At 41.5% G+C, this 25,748-nt stretch overlaps 1 protein-coding gene across 1 annotated transcript in view; it reads right to left on the bottom strand.

Annotated features, from left to right (window-relative positions):
• Positions 1 to 202: 202 nt before the first annotated feature.
• Positions 203 to 25,748, bottom strand: part of LOC309351465 (guanine nucleotide-binding protein G(t) subunit alpha-3) — a 249,761-nt gene continuing 224,215 nt past the window's right edge. The window contains exon 9 of the transcript XR_014160849.1: positions 203 to 296. The gene's annotated coding sequence lies outside the window, so the exon portion shown is untranslated. The remainder of the gene's footprint in view (positions 297 to 25,748) is intronic.

Consider the following 25,748-nt stretch of genomic DNA (forward strand, 5'->3'; position numbering starts at 1 on the left):
TCAGAAGGTCAGCAGTTTGAATCCCCGGGACGGGTGAGCTCCTGTTGCTCGGTCCCTGCTCCTGCCAACCTAGCAGTTTGAAAGCACGTCAAAGTACAAGTGGAGAAATAGGTACCGTTCCGGCAGGAAGGTAAACGGCATTTCTGTGTGCTGCTCTGGTTCGCCAGAAGCGGCTTGGTCATGCTGGCCACATGACCTGGAAGCTGTACGTCGGCTCCCTCGGCCAATAAAGCGAGATGAACACCGCAACCCCAGAGTCGGTCACAACTGGACCTAATGGTCAGGGGTCCCTTTATCTTTATTGAGAGTATATGTAGGCAAAAATTGAAACCAGCTTCATTAAAACACCCACCATCCTCACCCTCTTTGTTTCTCTCTCTGGTTTTAATCCTTGTTGATCCAGAAGCATACGGAATAGACACTAAGATGAACAGAAGCCAGAAGCTTGATGTATTTGGGGTTGTCTATTTGGGATATACAGGACTAATAAGCACCTGCACTTTATATAAATGGAGCTGTGAAATAAAATAAAAATATCAGCAGAAATTGCCATAATATTAGATCGTTTACACCACAATTCTATACATGCCTACTCACAAGTAATCCCACCTACAATCACACACACACACACACACACACACACACACACACACACACACACTAAGCGAATGGGTGAGTTCAAAACATTTCAGAATGGTCAACCTTTTATCACAGTATCCAATGTGGTACCCTGCATATATTATTGCAGACAGCTAGACCAGTGGTCAAGGAAGATGGGAGTTTTAGTATGATGACATCTGCAGTGCATCAAGAAGGCTACCCCTGCTTTCTACTGTAAAATAATACATGGAATATGAAGTGGTCCATTTTTGTGGGGAGTGGGGAGTTCTTATACTTGACACCCTCTTGGAGTATCTTATTATTCCAAAGAACAGAACAACTACTGGACGTAAGAAGCATTTCCACTTTAAAGCCGAAGTCCTCCCTCCCAGCCAAGCATAATATGGAGATCAATTTTGTGTGCAGTAAACGTGATGGAGGATAACCAATCTTGTTCAAAAGGTTCAACACTGGGGTGGATTTTGATACTTGCTTTGGACTCAAGAGGAGTGTGTGAACCAACCTTCCTATGGGTCTTTCTCAGAATAACGGTGTTGCTGCTGATTAAAAAATGGAAGGGACCTCTGTGCACAGATTCTTTCCTACCACATCATTTCTGGTTTGTGATCAGACGCCGCAGTGGTGTTCTGGTCCAGGCACACTGTTCCCAGTCCCACCTCTCCCACCCTTATTATTACAATCACTTAAAATGTATTCCCCAGCTGACAGCGGATGCCTCAAAGAACAGATAAAAGTGTCCCTTGAGCTCGCTTAGAATTTAATGTGTACGAGCAAAGTACTTTCCTGTGGCCAGACTTTGATATTTTATGACTGAGGTTCACTTCATTTTACTGTTTAGCCAGCACAATTTGTTCCAGCTGGAGATTCTCATTTGGATTACCCAAGGAGAGTGGCTGACATTGTCCTGTGTTCATGCCACACATATTTTGACATGAGTATGTTGGGTTGGATCCAGGCTACATTAGTTGTACTCATATCCCACTGACATCAATGAGACGGACAAGGCATTATTTAACGTGCCCTGCTGATTTCGATGGAAACTAAGTGCAACTAAAAGTCTGGGTCCAAAAGCAATCATAAAGCAGGGAACCTTTAAAAATATGTTTCCCATAGACAGCAATAGACATCACTCTCCTTCTTCCTCCCAGAACCCAATTAATCTTTCCTGGACACACATTCTTTCTCTCACTCATCCTCTTCCCACTCAGACAGGCACATAAAAAGATCACATTAATTAATGGAAAGAAGATAAATAGTCAGGAACAAAGTAGGGGGTGAAATGGGGAGAGAGGGCTTGTCATATGGAGAGAAATCACCACTTTCTAAAGTTAAATTCTGAGAGGTGGGGAAGAAAGGCATGGCTTGGCAATAGGTCCCAGCAAGTTCAATGGGATTTGCCTGTAAATCAGAAGCCCCCTCTTCACATGTAACCAGTGAGCACCCCTGTGTGATTGTAACCTCTGGAAGATCAAGCTAGTGACAGCATAAAAACTTACTAAGGAGCTTTAGTTCGGTTCAAATTCATTATTTTCAGAAATGGGGGGGGGGTGTCTACTGGCTGGTTACTGACTCTTTTTGGGGAAACAGAGCCACCCTATTAGTGTTGCTAGGCACATTCCCTAAAGTGGAGGAGGATACGGATTGTCTGTGTGCATATATATGGGGGGGGGGGGGGAGGTTTTGCATTCCAGGGAAATCAGCTGCGGAAACTGTAGAACTAGGACTCCATGGGAACTTTTAAAATGATAGACTCACATTCTTCTCCCCCGTGTAAATCAATCATTTTTCTGACATAGGACGGGTACCCTTTTTCTCTATCTGCCGTTCATTAAGTCCAGAGACACAAAAGGATGGCTAGTATTCTCTTATTGTCTCAGCATTACCTTTGTGAAGACAAACACAAAAATGCCACTGTTTAAATAACTCAGTGCATAATATGTAACATCATATTAAAAAGTGTGATACTTCCCCCCCCAAAAAAAAAGAGAGGGCAAAAGAGGACATGACCAATTTTGCATAAAATCTTCACACACAAACTAATCTGTATATAATTACTGTAAGTTACGCAAATATATAATAAATCTCCCCAGAATGGGGAACAAGACTGTGTGCAGATGGCCCATGTGCCTATTGGTGCCTGCAGAGTCTGCTGTTCTGGTGTTGATGGACAACTTTAAGGCTCTCCTTAAACCCAGCCAGATGGGCAGGGTATAAATAATAAAGTTATTATTTTTATTCTTATTGTTGTTATTTATCTTTAAACAGGGCATGGACTGAACAGGTGTTCAAATAAAAGACACCTAGGACTATTCTCTTACAGGTCTTCTGACAGTGGACTCTGTAAAGTACGTCTAGTCTAGCTAACTGGTACGTAAATATTTTAATTGCAAGCAGCTACAGTAGCAATGATTGACTCATGCCCCATTCAGTCAGATCCTAATTATTTGCATTTCATTTTTTTATCGAAAACATTTATAACGTCCCACTAGTTCTGCATACAAAGCAAGAAACACAGTGGTTAAAACCACAATGAAAACAAATATATTTGAAATCAGAGCCTGTTGCAAGTCAGCTAGTGTCCACATACTAAGAATGTCTCTGCCTAGGCGTGGGCAAATCTGTAAATTTCAGTTCCTCTCAGTTTCTCATTTTAATGTATATTTATCCTAATGTATACATTTCGCAAAGCAATTTCCTTTAATATGGTGCATTTTCATATTTTATTTTCGTTAATATATGCATTTATTTGCAGATGACATCTTAGTATGTGCATGGTACTTGGCTGGAGAATTGCATTGCAAATTTCAGATATGTGCCAGTCCGAAACATTTGCTTATTGTTTAAGAAACTGCAAGATAGGTAGGTTTGCCTTTAAATATGAACTGAAATGATATTTTCTCCAAACTCTACCTCTCCTCCAAAAGCAAAACAGAGCTGTCGATTGTCTGATAAATATATAAACCATGGGATTGTCCTTGGTGGAAAAGGTCAGCTGGAGCATTTGGCAAGAGCTTTGTTTGAAGTTTCCTGTGCATATTATATTTTGAAAATACCAAGCAAGGAAAAACGTCGTGGGCAAATATATTGTTTTTGAACAACTACTTGGTCTTTATATCCCTCTTCTTTCCCTCCCACAAACATATTTAATTTTATGACACTCCACTTCCTCCTTAAATTCAATTTAGATCAATTTAAGGCTATTCCACTCCTTCCTTTATGTTTCAAATAATCTCTTACCAAAAAAAAAAAAGGGGGTTCCAAGGAGACATAAATCACCCAAGGAGGCAGTATATAAGGAGCCATTATTTGTAAGCACAACATCCTGTTCCGTACATCACCATTTCCCCCTCCGCCCCAGGACTCATAATACAGATATATGAGGAAGCATTGGAACAGCTTTGTGAAAAACAAGCAGCGATCCAGCAAGTGAACTTTTGCTCATGATTTTAGCAGCTGAGATACACTGCTCTTTCCCTCTGAGCATGATTTATGGCGTGTGTGTGTTTGTGTATCTTCATTTTGGGCTTTGCACACCAAAAAAAGAAGCCAAAGGCATTTTAAAGAACACTTTACAAGCCATGTCTCTCATTTTCCAATATTAGACCCATCAGTGAATATCTCTTCACTGTAACCAAAGCAGCCATGTCTTCAGTACATTATCAACATTTTAAAGGTCCACCTCTGGCTTGTCTAAATAGACAATTTTGCATGGGGATGCGTGCGCGCACACACACACACACACACACACCTTACAGCCTTTATCCTGAGTCATAAACAGGGATGTTTGAAATTGCCATCCCCCCCCCATTTTTTTGTCTTACATCTCTCAGGCTCCATCTGTACTATACTGGGGGCCCCATCATGTTCTGGGCCCCTGCGCGCATAGTGAAATTGTGTAAAGTGGGCAGCACCCACTAAAAAGCTTCTAAGAAGCCTCTAAATGCCTATTTTTGCCTGCTCTCCAGCTCTCTCTCCCACTCCTTCTCCAATCCAGACCAAAATATCTAGAGTTGATGAGCTTTAGAAAAATAGTGGAATGAAGTTATATGGCTTTGGCAGAAATGTTATGAGGAACTAGGTACAGATAGATTGTTAATGTATTAAAGGGAAAAAAACAAGGTTAGAATATGTTAAGATTAATTACAGGACAGAAAACAGAGGAAGATGGAAAGGATTTGCTGAAACAGTTAATTGAAGTGGAATACAAAAAGGGAGGCGTGAGGAAGTCATTGAAACAAGTGAATGAAAGATAAGCTTGAAAATATTGGAAGTGTTTTTAATTGTTTTTGTTTTGTTTTGTTAATTCAATGTTTTATGTAGTGTTTTTGTTTCTGTTTTTGTATTGTATTATATTGATTTGTTTAATTCTTTTTCTTTCTTGTAATCTTTAACCTCTTAATAAATATTATTTAAAAAAAACAAAAAAAACACAAAATATTTAGAGTTGAAGCTTTGGGGTTGGCTGGGAGCTAGAGGATGTGCAGGAAAGCTGTTGCTGCTGCTGCTGCACTAGCCCACATGTCAGCTGTTAGGTGGGGAGGCTGAGAACCTAAACAAAGACCTGCCTCAGGTCTCTTTGGGGCTTCCTCCACCCTCACTGATGTCCTCTTTGGGCTCCAGGGAGGGTCTCTTCACAAGCCACAAGAACTCTCCAGCTCTCTCCTACCGTTTCCTCGCATGACCCGCAGGTATAGGGTGGTATACAAATTTTATTATTAATAGGTATTTCTTTCCAGGTGTAGCACATAAAAATGGTCACACATGTAAGTGGGGGGATGCATCATATCACTTCAGACATTCATGACTTCTGCCAAAGAACCATGGGAACAGTTGTTTGTTAAGGGTGCTGAGAGTTATTAGGAGACCCCTTTTCCCCTCAAAATGTAGTAAGATATTTCTCCCTGTTGTGGCTGGTCATCTCTGTTGCAGTTTTGGATGTTGGTCTGCCAGTGGTTATTATGGGTTCCCAAGAGTCAGTTGTTTTAGTATAGATTGATGTTTAAGGGGAACTTACCTATTTGTTCTGGGCTGCTATAAGAAATGGATTTTTAAATTGCATATCTGGTGATGTTTTTCTGACATAAACTGCTTAGATATTTATTTGAAGTATGAAGCAGTGTACAAGTTGCCACCTTCTCTTCCTCCTTCATCTGGAGCCATATTTATTTCTCTTTGTCTCCACTTGTTTCAGTTTGCCCCAATTCCCTTTGGACTGACTTGAAGATGAACCTTGATTATCTTTCTCCCATATTGGAAATACATTTTCTGTTCCATTTAGAGGCTTCCCTGCCAGCCAGCCCCCTGATCCCCAAACACCCTCCCTGCCAGATTCCTGCTCCTCAAAAATATATTATCCTTAATGTTTTATTTTAGCTGGTGGCTAAAATAAAAGTCTGTCTGTTCTGCCTTGCCTACTGGGTTGCAAGGCCCAATGACTCATGGGAGATGTAGTTCACCCAAGAGCCAATTCAATTTCAGTCATCCTCAAAAGGTCTGTATCTCCCACGGTCCACCAGACCTTTTTGGGAAGAGTTGGGGAATTGGGAAGAGAGATACCTCCCTTTCTCCCTCCTTTGAGGTGAGCTTTTGCAAGCCCCTGTAGTTCCTTGGAGAATTTCACCAGCATTCCTGTTGACATGACTAGAAAACAAAAAAGACCGCAGTAGCCACACAAGGTTTGTGAGCTCATCCTTGGATTATTGGGAAAGATACTTCTTCATATCCAACACTGCCACACACTGCCCCTGGGCTCTGCAGTGTAGCTAAGTCCTATTTGGTACCTATTTCTGTCCAAGGGTTTCTCTCGGAAGAAGGCAACATAATGCTCCAGAGGTCACCTCAATTCAGCTAGTGTGAATGAGCTGCAAATGATAAACTGACACTAATTAACCTCAGGTTGACAGGAAGTGGTGAAACTGCAGTAACCTGATGTTTTATAGTGAAGCAGTTCTCGCTCCTTCAAATAACAGTGAAATCTATCCTCAACATACTCTTCTTTGGCTGAATAGCTCAAAGCCCTTTTTTTGCCACTTTAGGTATCACTCCTGCCCTCTCAATGAGAAAGCAAGTGAATGAGGATAGACTCTAATGATCTACAGTCATGCTATGTTACGGACAGGCTAGCTGAATAAGATTGTGAGTGGATGGGAAATGAGGTGGTTATGGAACCTGTACAGCAGGGGTAGCCTTGCAGATGTCGCAGGACTACAACTCCCATCACCCCTGACCATTGACAATACTGGCTGGCACTGATGGGTGTTGTAGTCCACAAATATCTGGAGGGCACCATCTTGATTACACCAATGGGGATTGTCTGTTTAAACAAACAAACAAAAACAACAACAACCTTTCTTGTATGCTTTTATTTTCTTTTTAGAAAGCAGCAAAAGCTTCTACTGAGCAAGCAAAACCCCATCTTCTGACAATTAGCAGCCCAGCAAAGAATGTCTCACTTTATTACCAACACAAAAAGTCACCAGATACTCATAAAATTTTGCTGAATTTAATCAGCAGAGAAATACACCCTTTAAAAAAATGGAAGAACTGATGATTTGGATATTCATTTTACTGGTGCTATGGCTGATATGATGGGGGATATGATTATTATTATTCAGTGATCAAACTTAAGAAATGTCTGGTTTTGCAAGTATTCCATCAGCATAAGTGAATGATGCAAATGGGCATTTGATTCTGTATTGCAAATTTCCTTTTCTGCTTCAAGTCCCTTTTCCTTTTGTTTCCTGGTTTTATTTAGATTATGAGCCCAGGAGCCATATCAACAAGTGATGTATTTAGGTGGTAAAAAAGGATGAAGTTTATGTAGAACAATAAGCTGACTCTGTGCCCTTCCTTATTGGCATTGTAAGGACAGTATCTGGCTGTCACTGGAGTCGAGTGTTTGCTTCTTTTTCATTTTTGGCTCTAATTCTCTAGCTTCCCTTTGTCACAAACAGAGAGAAAACAACCCCACTTGCACTCTTAAGTTGTAACTCAAAGTCATGCGGAAGGGTTATGACTCAGGAGTAAAACACCTGCTTTGCATGCAGAAGGTCCCAGGTTCAATCATTGGGATCTCCAGGTAGGACTGTAGAAAGCCTTGTCCGAAACCTTGGAGAGAGCTGCTGGAGTGTCGAAATTACTGAGCTACATGGACCGGTGGTCTGATTGGTATAAGGTGGCTTTCTGTGCAGTTCTCAGGTCACTGTTGTTGGCATCTGTCTGTCTCAAGAGACAATGGAGTGTGCCTCTGTGGGTTAAGGCAAACTGCTTCGTTAGCAGCACTGAAGTGACCTCCCTGAGATGCAAGCCTGGGCTGAAGGTCCTGGGTTGCCCAGATGTTGAGACCCCTTCTTGGCTTCGCTGATGTGGTCCAAAGGAAAGCAGAGCAATACATTTGGCTGCAGGAGTTGCCAGAAGGTGTACAAGGCACCATCCAAATCCACTCCAGATTTGTGTAGGGTTTGCTCCTTAGCCTTTATTTTTCTCCTGAAGACATCAACCCAGGAAATGGAGGTTTAGGATTAGCGTTTTCCTTCTCCTAGATGGGCTGCCTGCCCAGGTTAACGAGCCCCATCTGCCCCTCACTTCTCTCTACAGCACATACAGAAACTGCCTTCTGGATTGTTGGGTCCACTATTGATTTCATCCACTCAATCTGCCAGAACCTGTCTTTGCATGCAGGAGGAAGTCCCTAACTCACCACAGATTGGAGACCCATTGGCTACCTGTGGTTATTTTCACCCCCCTCCCATTGCGAGAATCTCTTGACAATGTTTTCAGAAAGGAGAGGGCGGAATCTGCTCATCGCTTCTTCCGCTTCTGCCTGACTCTGTGGGCATCTGAGTGTTATCTGTGTAGAGATAAGATGACTGCATAAGAACTGTAACACTCATGCAGTCCAGTAGCCTCCTTTAGTCTTTTAGTTTATTTTTAGTTTGCAGGAGCCGTAAGAGAATAAAGAAGTTATGCTTCAGAGCTTTTTTTCGTGTAGTTCATACTCGGCTGAGTTTGGTGCTCACAGCTCAAGGTTGTGGGTCTGTTGCACTTAGACCTGCTCTCCTGCACTGGAAGGTCTCTGGAAGTGCTTCCCAGTTCGCCTAGCCCAGTCGGGGCAGAAGAGGTGGAGCCCAGTCATTGGCATCGGCTCAAAGGCGAAGCTGACACTACCTTCACCTGGTTTAGCCAGCCTGTTGAAGCCATTCCTGGGGTGTGGCCACTGTCACGAGGAGCCACAGGTGGGAGCTGAATGCAGGGTGGGGACCAAAGGTGGACATCTTCCAGAAGGATCATGACCTGCCCACCACCAGAGGTGCTACCCCTCCCCTAACACCCCTCTCATGTCACAGTTGGTCATTATCTACATTCACGTAGGTTTATTTAATTTGTCAATCACCTTCCCTAACAAAAAATTCCAATAGAATAAGAATAAGGGTACTTGTTAGCCACCAGGCCAGATATTCTCTTACATTATGATTAAGACTGAATTCAAAATTCACCTTTAATTGTGAACTGAATTTAATCCCCCCCTAACATTTTAAAGCGACACAGTCATTCTATGCTCCTCCCTTCTTGTTGTATCCTTTATTTCATTTATTTATGAACCATAAAATACTCCAAAATGATTTAACAACAAAAACAACAGCAAAACAAATATCAGGACAATTTCAGTCCAACTGGGATAATAAATCTCCACCCACAATGTTTATTTGACCAGGAAGGTTTTCTACACTGATGTTTTAGTTGAGGCAATTTAATTCTATTTGCATTAAATTTGCATTTAAAAAAAATGTATTCTTGTATTCTAGTGTTCTCAGTCTGCAAGCTGCCTTGGGGGCCCTTTGGGGAGCTGAAAAACAGGGTAGGCATTATCTAAATAAATAAATAATTTAGTATTCACAAGCGACAATTTTGGATTCCCTTTCTTTCCCCCTTTAAATCTAGTTACATGAAGGGTTTGATTCATTACACCCTTTTGTCTAATTTATCCATTCTCACTGTTGCCTCCAAAAAAACACAATACATCCCAGACTAAGTAAAATATCTAAATGAGATAATTAAATGTGAAAGGGACTAAAAATTATTTATTGTACACTGTGGTAACAGGGTGTGTGTGTGTGTGTTATCTCTATCCAATCTTCACCAAACTACTTCTCCATAAAACTTTTGCTATGGAGCTATGGACACAAATACATAAACAGTTTCAGTTCTTCACAAAATTGGCAGGTGCTTTCAAGAACAAACTTATCCTATGACAAATATGCAAGTTGCAACACAAAAATTGAAACCTGTAAAAGTTTAGCTTAGCTATAAAACACAGTTTCATATTTCCAGTTCCCCAAGTGGCAGGAAGTTCCAGGGCAGGTCCACAGCATCCGTTTTTCTCTGAGAAGACGCAGAACTGGAAAGCAGAGACTGTTTCCTTGCTGTTTCTTTACAAATACGCTGATAAGAGGCAGAGCCGTGGGAAGTCAGGCAGTATGTTGCTGGAAAGCACAATAAATCCACAGAAGAAGCGCTATAGCCTGCCCAAGCTGGCCCTTTTGCTAGTTCCAGAACTCTTCCCCTAGCTGTGCTTGTTGATTCTGCTTTGAAACCAAGATAAGAACGTTCTGATAGCTGCACATTGTCCATTTTTTAAATGTATTTTTTTTGCCCTTTATTATATGGTTACTATAATACAATATGCAGCTATAAAAACACAGGTCACTACAAGTATAAAATAGGTATAATCCTGAAGTAAAATCATTCCAAATGGAACACTAAAAATTGGGGCAAAAGCGGTGGGTCCCATGGAGCAAATTTAACTGTCAATGGGTAAAGAGGTATGTCTTCAGCATGTGATACGTACAATGACCGCTCCCCGCTTAAAACGGGGGGCGCCCTTTGCGTGGATGCGTGCAGCCCTGGATCTGGAGTGGCCCCATCAGCATAGGCTTTGCCTTCCCTCAGGTGGGATACCTGGAGGTCCCCGCCTACCCCAGTGAGTTGTCCAATCCCACCTGGGGGGAGCGTTGCCAGGGAAACCAGGCCAGGTAGGGGGCGGGATTACCTGTACAATATAGACACACAGCTCTGTAGGAGATCCACAGTTCAGATACTTGCACACCTCAATGCTGCTTCTTTTTTTAATAATATTTTTTATTAATTTTCACAATTTAACATGATCATCACATAAGTATAAAAGAATAAACCACATAAAGTAAAAAAAATAATATAGAAAATAAAACCTTTTCACACCATAATGAATTCCTATTTTGGGATTACTTAGATCCCTTGCCTTCCCCCCCCACTCCCCCCCTGGTTCTTTTGTATTTTCTTCATTTATACATGTCAATAATTTCCTTATCTTTAATTATTTCCGAATTTAAACATTCTCCTTAATATTTCAAGTGGTTTTTTAAACGACGGTATGAACTTCCTTACAACATTTTCCCTTCTTTTTTATATTTGTTGTCGCCTTGATTTCTAATTCTTCCACTTAATTTAGCCATTTTGGCATATTCCATTAATTTAAGTTGCCTATCTTCCTTGGAGAAGATTGGCCACACCTCATACTTCTGAGGGTGAGGAACTAGCAAGAGAGACCCCTCTGTAGGTGGTTGAGACCCCTCTGTAGGTGGTTGAGGCAGCTGGCCTTTCAGGTATTGGGGGCTGAAGTCATTTGGGGTTTTGAACATGAATGGGATCACCTTGATTTTGCCCTGGAGAATTTTCCTCTGGGCAGCAGATAAAGCATTGAGTCTCTGCAACTTCTAAGAACTGCTTGAGCTGGCAGTGACTTTTCCAGAACAGCCAAGTCCTTGCTGCTTTCAGAGGTATTTTCAGAGCTGAGTTGATCTTTGCCAGTGTATAAGAAAAGCAACAGCAATACCAAACTACAACTCTAGCTGAATTAATCCCAAGTTGCATTTAATTAATATATATTTTAAATGGGGAAATATCTTGCCGCACACAAGAGGCCTTTTGCCGTGAAGCTTTGAGTGATATGCTATACAGTACTGCCTGGTCTGCAGCAGAGCTGCTTGGCAGACCCTACAGGTTATTGCTGCAAGAAATCTTGATGAGCAGACAGCCGAATGTAGGTTACATTAAAACCAATAATGAAAGCCTGAGCATAACGTCCTTTGTGACCAGAATTGCTATTGATCCCACATGCCCATCAATCGTCCTCCGCTCTAGATACTTATGTCCATTCCATATCACTTTTCCAGTTCCCTGTATTCTAAATTTGGTCATCGGGTAGATGAGTTGCAGCATAATGGTCCAGAGTTGTCAACTAATGGTGATGAAGGAAATAACGGGTTCATTGGATAAAGCATCACAGGCAATGTCAAGGAAGAGATTAGCTTGTAAGAATTCGATCTTTTAGTGTGGCATAATCTTCATTCTGGAACTTCCCGCCTACTGATGACATCAGGCACATAGGTGCCCTTTGCCATTCTCTTTTGGGTGTCTGCTTAAAACATTTTTATTTAGGCGAGTATATCTGGATGTGTAGAAGTTTCATGTGTTTTATTTCTTTTTAGCTACTGCTGATTTTAATAATCTTCTGTGAAGTTTTAAACACCTTTTAAAACTACTTTTTTATCAATAATGCTAATGTTTTAAATGTTTATAAATTTCTTAGAGGTCTTGGAGATTTATTTTTAATTTTTACAATCAAGCGGTGTATAACTTTTTGTAAGTAAGTAAACAAAACAAGCTGTGCTGCTACTACCCAGTCACACAATAAACAGATGTTTGGGGTGTCGGGATACTGCCAGGGAGATATGGCCCATCATGGCCCCCACGTCGCCTCCGGACGATCCATCGATCTCCCGTAGATACAGTATCAGCAATTAGCGACACGAGCTCCAGAAAATAGCTTGCCACATTCCAGAGCTGATGCACGCTCTATCAGCAGAATTCGCACAGCGAAAGATGCACACAGGAGAACATTATTTAGAAGTTTATTCAGCGTTGGTCAGAACAAAGGAAAAAACATGACTGCCTGTTTGTGTGTTCAGGCACAGAGAGAGAGAGACAACAGCTCTATCAAAACAGAAACATCCTGTGATCAGGAAATACGCAGACTCTGTGACTCACAAAGCCTGCTCCCTTTTAAGGTGGAACGGAAATATCCTAACATCGGGCTCACCGAGGCTCTTCATATACAACATTGGGAATATGTTATTAAGATGAGAAGGGTCTCTGTAGCTAAAGTGACCAGATGCAAAGGACAGCAGGACTTTTCCCCCTTTGGAACTTTTGTACATGACAAGGGAATCTTGCATGTGGGGTATGCCACTCCAGTACTGCTGAAATTCTCCCTTCTGCACCCTGAGCCAGCGTGGTGTAGTGGTTAAGAGCGGTAGTCTCGTAATCTGGGGAACCGGGTTCGCGTCTCTGCTCCTCCACATGCAGCTGCTGGGTGACCTTGGGCCAGTCAGTGGGACCAACTGACGAGAACGACACAGATTGAAATGCCCAGTTGTGGAAATAGCAAGAAATAAAAGCTATAAAAACGACAGACCTCTCCGCTACTGTTTGTGTGTGAAGAGAGCAACTATGCGACCCTGATGGGGAGGGGGAGAGGGAAATTTATTATGTATTGGAATTCTATGTGAAATTGTGGAAATTCTTATAAAATATATATTGTTTAAAAATCCCGGGATGAGAAAGAAAGGACTATTTGTTTGTTTGAAAATGTGTATTTAGATTTTCAATATAGCTTACAAAAGGGAACCACAAAAGAAATAAATATAAAACAGATCAAAGAGCCGGCTTGGCTCATCTCTCCTGTTAAAAAGCTGCACCCTAGGAATAGCAATGGTCCATTGACCTCAGTGTTGTCCACATTGTGTTTCCTTTGCATTGACATGAACAGGGTGGAATAATGTACCGTACATTTCCTCCTGGTGCTGGTGTTCCTGTCTGTCTGGGCTCATGTGAGTACTGAGCATTTCACTCCCTAAAGGGAGTGAAAGGCGGGATATCAAATCCAAACTCCTCTTCTTCTTCTATTAAAAGGGCAGGTACCCGTCATCCTTGTTCATTCTGTGTTTGCCCTGCAAATTTATGATCAGGTGCTGGGGAGGCGGGCTTTCACTGGCAGAAATTAGGAGCACGCTGGACCACTGACATCTCTTGTTAACGGGATTGGGTGGTAGATGGTGGGAAGTATTTCTGTCTAAGGCTTTAGAGCAGCGATGGGAAACCTGTGGCCTTCCAGATGTTTCTGGGCTACAACTCCCATCATCCCTGATCCCTGTCCATGCTGCTTAGGGCCGATGGGGATTGGAGTCCTACAACATCTGGAGGACCACAGGCTCCCCATTCACTGCTTTAGAGTGTCACTGCTATTTAGAATAGGCAATAAGCAGACCAATGGTTAGAGAGTCAATAAAAAGCAGCTTCCCAACTCTTCAACACCAGTAGGCAGAGTGCCATTGCATTTATGTCCAGCCTGCAGACTCTCCATGCACATCTGTTTGGCCACCATGAGAGCAGAATGCTAGAGTAGATGGGGCACTGGCCTGATCCAGGACGCTGACTTTATGTTCTTAAAGTGAGGTTTTAATTTTGGGGCTATGTTGATAACATATAAGAATGATCTTGGTTCTCTTATTTTCAGAGTCATTAATCTACATTTCACCAAAGTTCACTTTTGTCTTTATTCTGCTCCTCTTGAAAGGGATGCTAGAGAATTTTGTCAGAAATGGAAATGTGAGTGGAAATGGTTGCAATTCACATGTTCACATGTCCACCCGAGGTCAGGAACAAAAATCAGGCAAGTGAATACAAGTGGTATTTGCTACCATTGTTTTTTCTTCTTCCTTGAAATCATTTTTATTGATTTTACAAATACAAAGTACAGATAAACAATTTAAAAACAAAACAAAAACCTATCTATATAAAGAGATTCTCTGAATCTCGGGGCTGCCCCCCCATTCCCTCCATGGGGTCTCATTTAAAACATCTACAACTGCATATCCACCCATACTCCATTTTTATAGCAAACCATATTATCCATAGTGATTTTTATGCTACAAATGAAATAAAAGTCCTGCTCTTGTTTCCATTTGCTTACAGTGGTCTCCTAAGTAACTTGTAGTTTTTCCCCATTCTGCTACCGTTGTTTTTTCAGTGCACAGACATTACAAAATGAGGCCATTTTCCAAATAGGTTTTGATGTTTCCCTTTCAGTGAGACAAAGAATGTAGGTTCTAAAGGTAAAGGTACCCCTGCCCATACGGGCCAGTCTTGACAGACTCTAGGGTTGTGCGCTTATCTCACTCTATAGGCCAGGAGCCAGCACTGTCCGCAGACACACGGAATGCCGTTTACCTTCCCGCTAGTAAGCGGTCCCTATTTATCTACTTGCACTTAGGGGTGCTTTCGAACTGCTAGGTTGGCAGGCGCTGGGACCGAGCGACGGGAGCGCACCCCACCGCGGGGATTCGAACCGCCAACCTTTCGATCGGCAAGTGCTAGGCGCTGAGGCTTTTACCCACAGTGCCACCCGCGTCCCTAATGTAGGTTCTAGCAGAAGCCAAACTGTAGTGGAACAGAAACAGTGCTGATCTTAATGCACACAGGGTGGGGTGAAAACTGCTGCCTAATTACATCCCTGCTTCCTCGTCACTATTAACCCTGGCTGAGAGGCAAAATCAACCACGCTGCATGTATGTGAAACTGAGCTCTGGCGGTCAGTGAAGGGTTTAGAATTACATGTGCAAAGTGTGAATGGTTTTATATACATGGTGAAAAAGTGTGTGAATTACTGAATGGTCAGTTCTCTCCTCCAAGTACCATCGGCTGGTAGTCCGCTCTTCTACCCAACAGCAGTGCCGTGTTCCTACATACAAATTTTATCTGCACTGCAGAAATCATGAACAAACTCATTTCTGGAAATTTAGAATAAAACTAAACTCCTCAATAATAATCTGGGAAGTGACTAAGCCAGCTGATTGATCAATTAATTAATTAGGTGACTCTGGCTCTACTATGTCTTAATTAACAGCTTGTAATTTTAACAGCTTGTAAGATTTTGGGCCTACACTACGGAAAGTCACTGGATATTTTGGACAAAAGAATTGAGATCTACAAGGATATTCCTAAACAACTGCTAGATCTTAGATCTAACTATTTGGAGTTGACAAGACTACTAAGGAAGAATTCAATCATCTTTAGGTGGGAATTTCCTCAAGGACTATCTTTTACTTTTAGAGGGAAGAAGATCAAAATCAGAACATCGGAAGATAGAGATAAATTTCTGAACGTATACGGGGAGGACCTTCACAAAGGAATTGACCAACTTCCAGGGCCTGAAACACCAGAGGTACCTGCACCCTTGGACCCTGAAGATCCTCTGAATAAGATACCACCCCTTGAAAAATAACCAGATTTATTCAGGATGTCTCTGCAACTTATGAGTTGGAACATTAATGGCTGCAACATCCCGGAAAAAAGAAGGAAAATTTTTCATATATTAAAAAAAGAACAATTGGATATTATCTGCTTACAAGAAACACATGTGACTAGGCTCCATAGAAAGGTGTTAATAAACAAAAGACTTGGTCAAGAATTTATATCTTCGGACAGAGTAAAGAAGCGAGGAGTGGTGATATATGCAAAAGAGAGCCTGTCACCTAAATTCTTATTCAAAGACGAACATGGAAGAATATTAGGAATTGAGATACAACATCAAGGAGAAAAGATTCTGATATTAGGAATTTATGCACCAAATGACGGGAAATCGGAATTTTACAAGAAGTTGCATGAGATCATGCTGGACTATCTGGACTATAACAACATCATTATGATGGGAGATATGAATGGGGTCGTATCGACAAACATGGATAAGTCACAAAATCAAAATGTTACAAAAGACGGCAGACTGCCAAAGACCTTTTTTGAATTGGCTGACAATATGGACTGGATTGACATTTGGAGAACTAAGAACCCCCTGGGAAGAGAGGGAACATTCTTCTCTGAAGCCCAACTGACTTGGACAAGAATCGACCAAATATGGATATCTAGAGGTCTGGCACCCAAGGTCAGAAAAGTGGAAATCTGCCCAAAGACCTGCTCCGACCATAATGCGCTGAAGATGGATATGACACTTTTGCCAACCGGCTCCTTTAGATGGAAGATGAATGATAGCTTGTTTAGAGACCAGGAGATCGTTAAGAAGGCCCAAAAAACTCTGAAGGACTATTTTGAAATAAATATGAACACTACGGTGGAAAAAAGAACTATCTGGGACACAAGCAAAGCGGTGATGAGGGGGTTCTTGATACAACAGAACACTGTAAAGAAAAGAACACAAAATGAAAGGAAAGATAAGATTTTGCAGAAAATCAAAGAATTGGAGAAGAAATTAAGATCAAATCCGAAGTCACAGCCGATTCTGAGAGAAATTAAACTATATCAAGCTCAATATTCCAAATTGATAAACCAAGAAATAGAATGGAAGATTAAATTAATGAAACAAAAAACTTTTGAATCGGCAAACAAATGTGGGAAACTGCTAGCCTGGCAGTTGAAGAAGAGACAGAAACTAAATACAGTTACAAACCTAGAAATTGAAGGAAGAAACATCCAGAACCCCATGGAAATTAGAAAGTGCTTCCAGAGATACTTTAAAAAATTGTACACTCAAGGGCCGCAAGATGAGGTTGAGATTAAACAATTTTTGGAAAGAAATGGACTAACAAAGTTGTCACAAAAAAACAGATTAATCCTGAACAACAAAATAACACAGCAAGAGATTGAACAAGCTATCCAGAACATGCAATTGGGCAAATCTCCAGGGCCAGACGGTCTGACCTCCAAGTATTATAAGACATTAAAAGACTATCTGATCCAACCATTGATGGAGGTCTGTAATGAAATTATGGAAGGGAAGAAGGCGCCGGAATCGTGGAAGGAAGCTTTTATCACATTGATACCAAAATCTGAAGCTGAAAAGACACAACTTAAAAACTATCGTCCCATCTCCCTTCTGAATGTGGATTACAAAATATTTGCAGACATTTTGGCAAGTAGATTTAAAAGAGTTCTTAATGAAGTAATTCATAAAGACCAGGCAGGCTTTCTCCCAGGCAGACATATGTTTGCAAATACTAGGAACATTATTGACGTTTTGGAACTTTTGCAAACAGATATAAATACAAAAGCAGTGTTAATTTTTATAGACGCGGAGAAGGCCTTTGACAACATTTCTTGGAAATTTATGAAGGGAAACTTGAATGAAATGGGAGTGGGACGGGGGTTTGAGAATGGGATTGACGCAATATATTCAGAACAAAAGGCTAAACTAATAGTTAACAATGTGGTTACAGAAGAGTTCAAAATTGAAAAAGGAACACGACAAGGCTGCCCGATTTCCCCTTTGTTATTTATTTCGGTTCTGGAGGTGCTCTTGAACTTGATCAGAGGGGACCGGTTGGTGGAAGGGATTCAGGTCGGAGCGAAACAATACAAACTGAAAGCTTTTGCAGATGACCTAGTTTTGACTCTGCAGGAGCCAGAATCTAGTACGAAAAGAGTATTACAACTGATACAGGATTTTGGTCGGGTGGCAGGATTTAAATTAAATAAACAGAAAACTAAAGTGTTGGGAAAAAATTTGACAGATATAGAGTCGGAAAGGTTTCAGAGAGAAACAGAACTAACTATGGTTAAAAAAGTAAAATACCTAGGGGTAAACATAACAGCAAAAAACCTGAGTCTATTTAAGGATAATTATGAAAAATGTTGGTCTGAAATTAAGAGAGACTTGGATAGTTGGACAAAATTGAAGCTTTCTTTGTTAGGCCGAATTGCTGCTATCAAGATGAATGTATTGCCAAAAATGTTGTTTTTGTTTCAAACATTACAGATTGTGGACAAAACGGAGTGCTTCCGGAAGTGGCAGAAAGATATATCCAGATTTGTCTGGCAGGGCAAAAAGCCCAGAATTAAGTTTAAGATATTAACAGATGCGAAAGAAAGAGGGGGCTTTGCCCTGCCAGACTTAAAGTTGTACTATGAAGCCGCAGCTTTTTGCTGGCTAAAAGACTGGCTACTTCTCGAAGACACTGACGTGTTGGACTTGGAAGGTTTTAACAATGCTTTTGGTTGGCATGCATACTTATGGTATGATAAAGTTAAGATCAATAAGGCCTTTAAGAACCATATTGTCAGGAAAGCAGTGTTTAATGTCTGGACAAAATACAAAGACTTACTGGAAAATAAAACTCCAAGGTGGCTCTCACCTCTGGAGGCTAAGGCCCTAAAAAGACCCAATATGGAGGCCAAATGGCCAAAATATTGGGAAATATTAGAAAAAGATGGAGACAATTGGAAATTGCAGAGTTTAGAGAAAATGAAGGATAAGGTGCGAGACTGGTTACATTATGCTCAGATTAAAGAAGTTTTTAAAAACGATAAAAAGTTAGGGTTCCAGGTGGAGAAATCGAAGTTGGAAACAGAATTGTTAGAACCAAAGACTAAGGTATTATCTAGAATGTATAACTTGCTGTTAAAATGGAATACACAAGACGAAATGGTTAAATCGGCTATGATAAAATGGGCACAGGACATTGGGCATAATATTATGTTTGAGGACTGGGAAAGGTTGTGGACCACTGGGCTGAACTTCACCGCATGTAATGCTCTGAAGGAAAATGTAATGAAAATGATATATAGATGGTACATGACCCCAGTTAAACTTGCCAAAATATACCATTCGTCTGATAATAAATGTTGGAAATGTAAAGAAAATGAAGGAACATTCTTTCACCTCTGGTGGACATGCCCTAAGGTGAAGGTCTTCTGGGAAATGATATATAATGAGCTGAAAAAGGTATTTAAGTATACCTTCACTAAGAAACCAGAGGCCTTCCTTCTGGGTATTGTCGGCCAGAAGGTGTTAAAGAAGGACCGAACATTCTTTATGTATGCAACAACGGCAGCAAGGATTCTTATCGCAAAAAACTGGAAAACTCAAGATCTACCCACACTGGAAGAGTGGCAGATGCAACTGATGGACTATATGCAACTGGCCGAGATGACTGGCAGAATCCGTGACCTGGGAGAAGAGAAGATGGAGGAAGACTGGGAGAAATTCAAGAAGTATCTACAAAAACATTGTAATTTGGTTGAATGTTAAGAAGGATGCTAGATTATAAAAAACTGGCCACCACTAAATTAGATTTGAAATTTGATGATAAGTGAGACTAAAGAAAATATAAAATTTTTTGGAAGAAGTGTTAGATTATATTTGAATGAGTGGACATGAGATTGTAAACAAGTTGATAATTTGTCTGGAAAAAACCTTTAACGATGTAAATGGGAGCGGGAGACGTGAGGGAGTCCAAAGAAGTGATGAAACTATGTCTGTGATAGAAGTAAGATTGTTTATTATTTGTGCATTTATATTTAAAAACTTTAATAAATATTTATAAAAAAAAAAAAAATATAGGCCAGGAGCCAGCACTGTCCGCAGACACACGGAATGCCGTTTACCTTCCCGCTAGTAAGCGGTCCCTATTTATCTACTTGCACTTAGGGGTGCTTTCGAACTGCTAGGTTGGCAGGCGCTGGGACCGAGCGACGGGAGCGCACCCCACCGCGGGGATTCGAACCGCCAACCTTTCGATCGGCAAGTGCTAGGCGCTGAGGCTTTTACCCACAGTGCCACCCGCGTCCCTAATGTAGGTTCTAGCAGAAGCCAAACTGTAGTGGAACAGAAACAGTGCTGATCTTAATGCACACAGGGTGGGGTGAAAACTGCTGCCTAATTACATCCCTGCTTCCTCGTCACTATTAACCCTGGCTGAGAGGCAAAATCAACCACGCTGCATGTATGTGAAACTGAGCTCTGGCGGTCAGTGAAGGGTTTAGAATTACATGTGCAAAGTGTGAATGGTTTTATATACATGGTGAAAAAGTGTGTGAATTACTGAATGGTCAGTTCTCTCCTCCAAGTACCATCGGCTGGTAGTCCGCTCTTCTACCCAACAGCAGTGCCGTGTTCCTACATACAAATTTTATCTGCACTGCAGAAATCATGAACAAACTCATTTCTGGAAATTTAGAATAAAACTAAACTCCTCAATAATAATCTGGGAAGTGACTAAGCCAGCTGATTGATCAATTAATTAATTAGGTGACTCTGGCTCTACTATGTCTTAATTAACAGCTTGTAATTTAAGCTTTTAGAAGTCTAATTTTTTTGCATTATATCCACAATTACCACAAGATGTTCAAGCAGACATACTGCAAGAGCAGCTGGGAATTGTATAGAGAATTATCTTCCAATTACATCCTTCTGAGCTGCTCTCGCATAAACTGAAATTAATGTAACACAATCAGGTGGGTGGCTGCGAAACCTTTTCAAGCATTTTTTTTTTTTTGCTTGCAGTTCTGTTACTATATTTCATAGTGGAATTAACTTCTGAGCTGAAAGGAGAAAAACATACCCCGCAACAATGGTCAAGTGCTTGGATTGAGATTTGGAACGCATAGTTGTTGCTATTTGCTCTAGGCTAGACACCCCTGATATGTACTCAGATAAATGTTTCCTTCCTTGCCCACATGGCTCTGTCATGTTAGTCTGAGAGAACTTAGAAAAATGCACATCCACAAAAATCTCTCTGAATCAAACAGTATGGGAACTCGACAATTCTGCATGTAGCTTACAGGCAATAGATGAATATCACCAGGTGTCACCAAACTGGAAGCCCCCTTGGTGGAGAAGGAGAAGGGTTGCAGGACTCTACCTCAGGGGTGGTGAACCTTTTTGAGCCTGAGGAGAGCATTCCTTTCTGGGCAACTTTCCAGGGGCCACATGCTAGGGGTTAGTGGGGCCAGAAGCAAAAGTGAGCAGAGCAAGGAACGTGAGCTTTCCCTTTATACAGGAGCCTTCTTTCCACACATGCTCCTCTTTGTCTGCCACCCAGGCCAGCAAGAGTCATTGTCAGAGCTTTAGGAAACTTTCCAGCCAGGCAAAAACCCTAAAGAAGGGTGTGAAGCACACAGGGGGATGGCCTATGGAGGGGGGAATGGCTCTGCATGTGGGAAATCTCAATGGCAAGATAGAGGAGCTTGCAGAGCTGCATTTGTCTCATAGGCTTGTGGTTGCCCACCTCTGCTGTGCTATTTGATCTTGTCATTTTTGTTTGCCAAACCACAAAATCTCAACATCTCTGTACTGCGTGTGTGAATGCGTGCGCATCCTTCCAAGCTGCACAGGGTTGTGGGGAAAGAAGAAAATGCGGGAGGTGGGGGAAGTCATTTCAGTTGCAGTGTGGCTTACATGCAAATTGATGAAGTGCAACTCATTCTAGCTCTGTTTGTTCATTCTCCTGGTGGGGTGCAGTACTAGCAACAAACATCAGTCTATTTGCATATCACAAAATGACAAAAGGTCTTTGCCAAACTCTGGTTTTACGTAGAGAGTAACTTATGTCTGCTTTGTCTTTCCCAGCATTATAGCACCATATTTTCCCTGGCAAATCGGGATAATCGTAATAAATATTGTCATGATGCACTCACTTTTTTATAGCTGTTGTAAGTAAATAATACAAACTAGAAAATGACAAACAGCAGAAAGAAAATGCCTTGGGGACTATTGCTGCTCAGATATTATCTGCTTGCATGTTGTTCACTTTGAAGATGGTTAAACAAAGATGTCACACGTTGGAAGAAAACAACAGTGGATGGTGTGGTGCTACAGCTTGTCTGGACGTGGTTAGAGTGGGGTGGAGCAACAACAAGGTTGGAGCTGTGTAGACACACCAACAAAGCCTATCTGGTGCTCCTGTCAGTGTGTCCACACACACCCAATCTTGTCACCCCCCCCCCCCGCTCCACAGGTGTACCCCATCACACTAAAGAACATGAAGTATTTTTTAATAATTAAAATTTTATCCTTATGCAGATAAGGAGGCAATGGAAAGAGTCCATGGAGGTGAAATTGTTGCATATTTTTTACCACAGCACTCTAAAGCTGCACTCCTAAAGCCTGGTCCAAACAGATCTATAGATAAGCTTCTGTTTGATCTTTAAACTGATTTTTTTGCATGCCAGTAATTTGAGAAATCAGATCGCTAGGCTACAGAATCATCATGGCAACCCACCTGTACTGTATATAGAAGTGTGAATTTGATTCTATTCTTCACTTTGTGGTAAAGGCAGGGTGCTTATTTGTGGGGTGGGGTGATTTTGGAACTAGGTAGCATAGCTGATGAAATTCAACAGAGAACTGATACATGATAGGATATACATCAGGTACCAGTTTTTGATCCACCAACAAAATGGGAGATGAGGCAGGCATGGCTTCTTCAACAGATTTCACTTGGGTCTTTTCATTTGCTTCTTTCCCCACTTGCTATGGTGAGCAGGTGGGATGTGAATGAAAGAATCATAGAATGACAACAGCTGATGCATCTTCCATGACATTGTGGATTTAAAGGAAAATAGCAAATATCCAAGTTGGCAATTGAAGTTTGAGCAGAAGTGTTTGGTTTGGGAGTAGTCAGGTGTGTTTTGAGAAGCTATATTGTTCTCAGTGCTGCCTGTGTGCCTGCTTCAGCACTTTCGCAATACCAAGGGAATAAATTCAAATCTCTTCACATTTAAATGCATATCCTAGTGTAAATTGTGCATGTGACTGCATATAGTAGTAAAGTTAATATACAAAAATTCCATTAGGAGAAAATGCTTTACAAAAATATATATGTTAGGCAAAATTGTGTACCAACACATGTCTGATAGGAAAGATTTACACTAAAATGCTGATGGATTTTTCACCAGGACTTCCACAAAACTCATGTGGAAATGTGGTGAATGGAACTGAAGAAGAAAAGAGAGAAATGGAAAGAAACTGAAATGGACACCTTCCCTCATTCCAAATAAAGAGAAAATCCAGTGAGATAAAACAATTCTTGTTCAAGATGAAGCTCAGTTCTAAGGTGAATTTTGTATGCTGGTGGAATTTTCCTTGGAAAATGGCAGCTATGACATTTCCCCCTTGAAAGCCAGACACCTGACAGAAAATATCTTAGTACAGAAGCAAGGAAGTTTGGGCTGGGTGGGGGGGGGGATACAGAGGGAGTAGAAAGCATGCTTTATATAGAATACAGACGTTGCAGCATGTCAATACTTTGAAGTTGACTCTATGGTTCTGCAATATTGATTTCTATTGTTGTACTTTTATAGCTACTGTGTTATAAGATTAAAAAAATTTTTTGCTACTCAGCATCTACTTTCTCCTTGGGAGGAATTGCAACATATTCTGCTGACATTAAAGAATCTACTGTTTTGCCATACCAGTAAAATGGATTTATATTATATACTAGTTCTGCTGTGCACTTGATGCTCTATACGATTAAGAAAATTGTGCTATGATCAGAGGCTACCAGATAAAGTCTTATTAGAAGCAACTTAGCATCCTTTTTCAGTGTCCTCTCTTACAGAGTTCCAGCTGACATTAAGGTGATAGATTATATCCTCCTACAAGAATTGACTTTGGCTGGCTTCCAAAGCAGTATATAAATCTATATACCCTAGATGAAACTGCTCTGTGCTTTGGACATTTGCCATCTCATTCAAACAGGAAATAGCTGGAATTGCAGGGCTGGAAGAGCTCGTATGGCAGAGGAATAAAAACTGATGCAATTTTATCCTGCACCACCATATTTGAGACTTGGTCCCAATGATAAATCCTATGGATATTAAAAGTGCCATTGTGTAATCAATATGTTGAACAAAACTTATGAATGGCTACCATAGTGCCTTGTCTTGGTTTCTGAGTAGAGAATTCTTTCAGGAATGAGCACCGTGCCACCTGGAGGCGGTTGGAGGTTGGATGGCGGCTAACAGATTGAGGTTGAATCCTGACAAGACAGAAGTACTGTTTTGGGGGGACAGGAGGCGGGCAGGTGTGGAGGATTCCCTGGTCCTGAATGGGGTAACTGTGCCCCTGAAGGACCAGGTGCGCAGCCTGGGAGTCATTTTGGACTCACAGCTGTCCATGGAGGCGCAGATTAACTCTGTGTCCAGGGCAGCTGTCTACCAGCTCCACCTGGTACGCAGGCTAAGACACTACCTCCCCGCGGACTGTCTCGCCAGAGTGGTGCATGCTCTAGTTATCTCACGCTTGGACTACTGCAATGCGCTCTACGTGGGGCTACCTTTGAAGGTGACCCGGAAACTGCAATTAATGCAGAATGCGGCAGCTAGACTGGTGACTGGGAGTGGCCGCCGGGACCACATAACACCGGTTCTGAGAGATCTGCATTGGCTCCCAGTACGTTTCCGAGCATGATTCAAAGTGTTGGTGCTGACCTTTAAAGCCCTAAACGGCCTCGGTCCTGTATACCTGAAGGAGCGTCTCCACCCCCATCGTTCAGCCCGGACACTGAGATCCAGCGCCGAGGGCCTTCTGGTGGTTCCCTCATTGCGAGAAGTGAGGCTACAGGGAACCAGACAGAGGGCCTTCTCGGTAGTGGAGCCCGCCCTGTGGAACGCCCTCCCATCAGATGTCAAAGAGATAAAGAATTACCTGACGTTCAGAAGACATCTTAAGGCAGCCCTGTTCAGGGATGTTTTTAATATGTAATGCTGTATTGTTTTTAATACTGATTGGGAGCCGCCCAGAGTGGCTGGGGAAACTCAGCCAGATGGGCGGGGTATAAATAATAAATTATTATTATTATTATTATTATTATTATTATTAACTTGGGCACAGAATTGTCTGATAGCAGACTTTAGCCCAGGAGTGAGGGTTTATATTCTATATCCACCAAGAAAGCAGGACCAGTCCATGGGCTGGATGAGTGTCACGTTAGTTCTCAGACAGCAGAGGATCAAGTGGGTGGTGGTTCATTAATTCAAAGTGCTGCTTGTCTCTGCCATTTGTGCTGCTTACAACCACTTGGCTTCATTTCAGCCTACACTACAATGCTGGCAACACTAGATCAGCAGGTGCAGCTTTATATTTATTTATTCTTAACTAATTAGTAAACATCACTGCTTATGATCTCAGCCTGGGCCACATTCAAATAAAAACAATACAAGAATATGCAAAAACAGCAATGAATAGCAGAACCATTCAAGTCTATAAAATGGATTTGAGGTGTACTGCTTCTTAGGGCTGT

Source organism: Podarcis erhardii (assembly GCF_964252035.2).
Source record: "Podarcis erhardii genome assembly, chromosome: 10".
Lineage (NCBI taxonomy): Eukaryota > Metazoa > Chordata > Lepidosauria > Squamata > Lacertidae > Podarcis > Podarcis erhardii.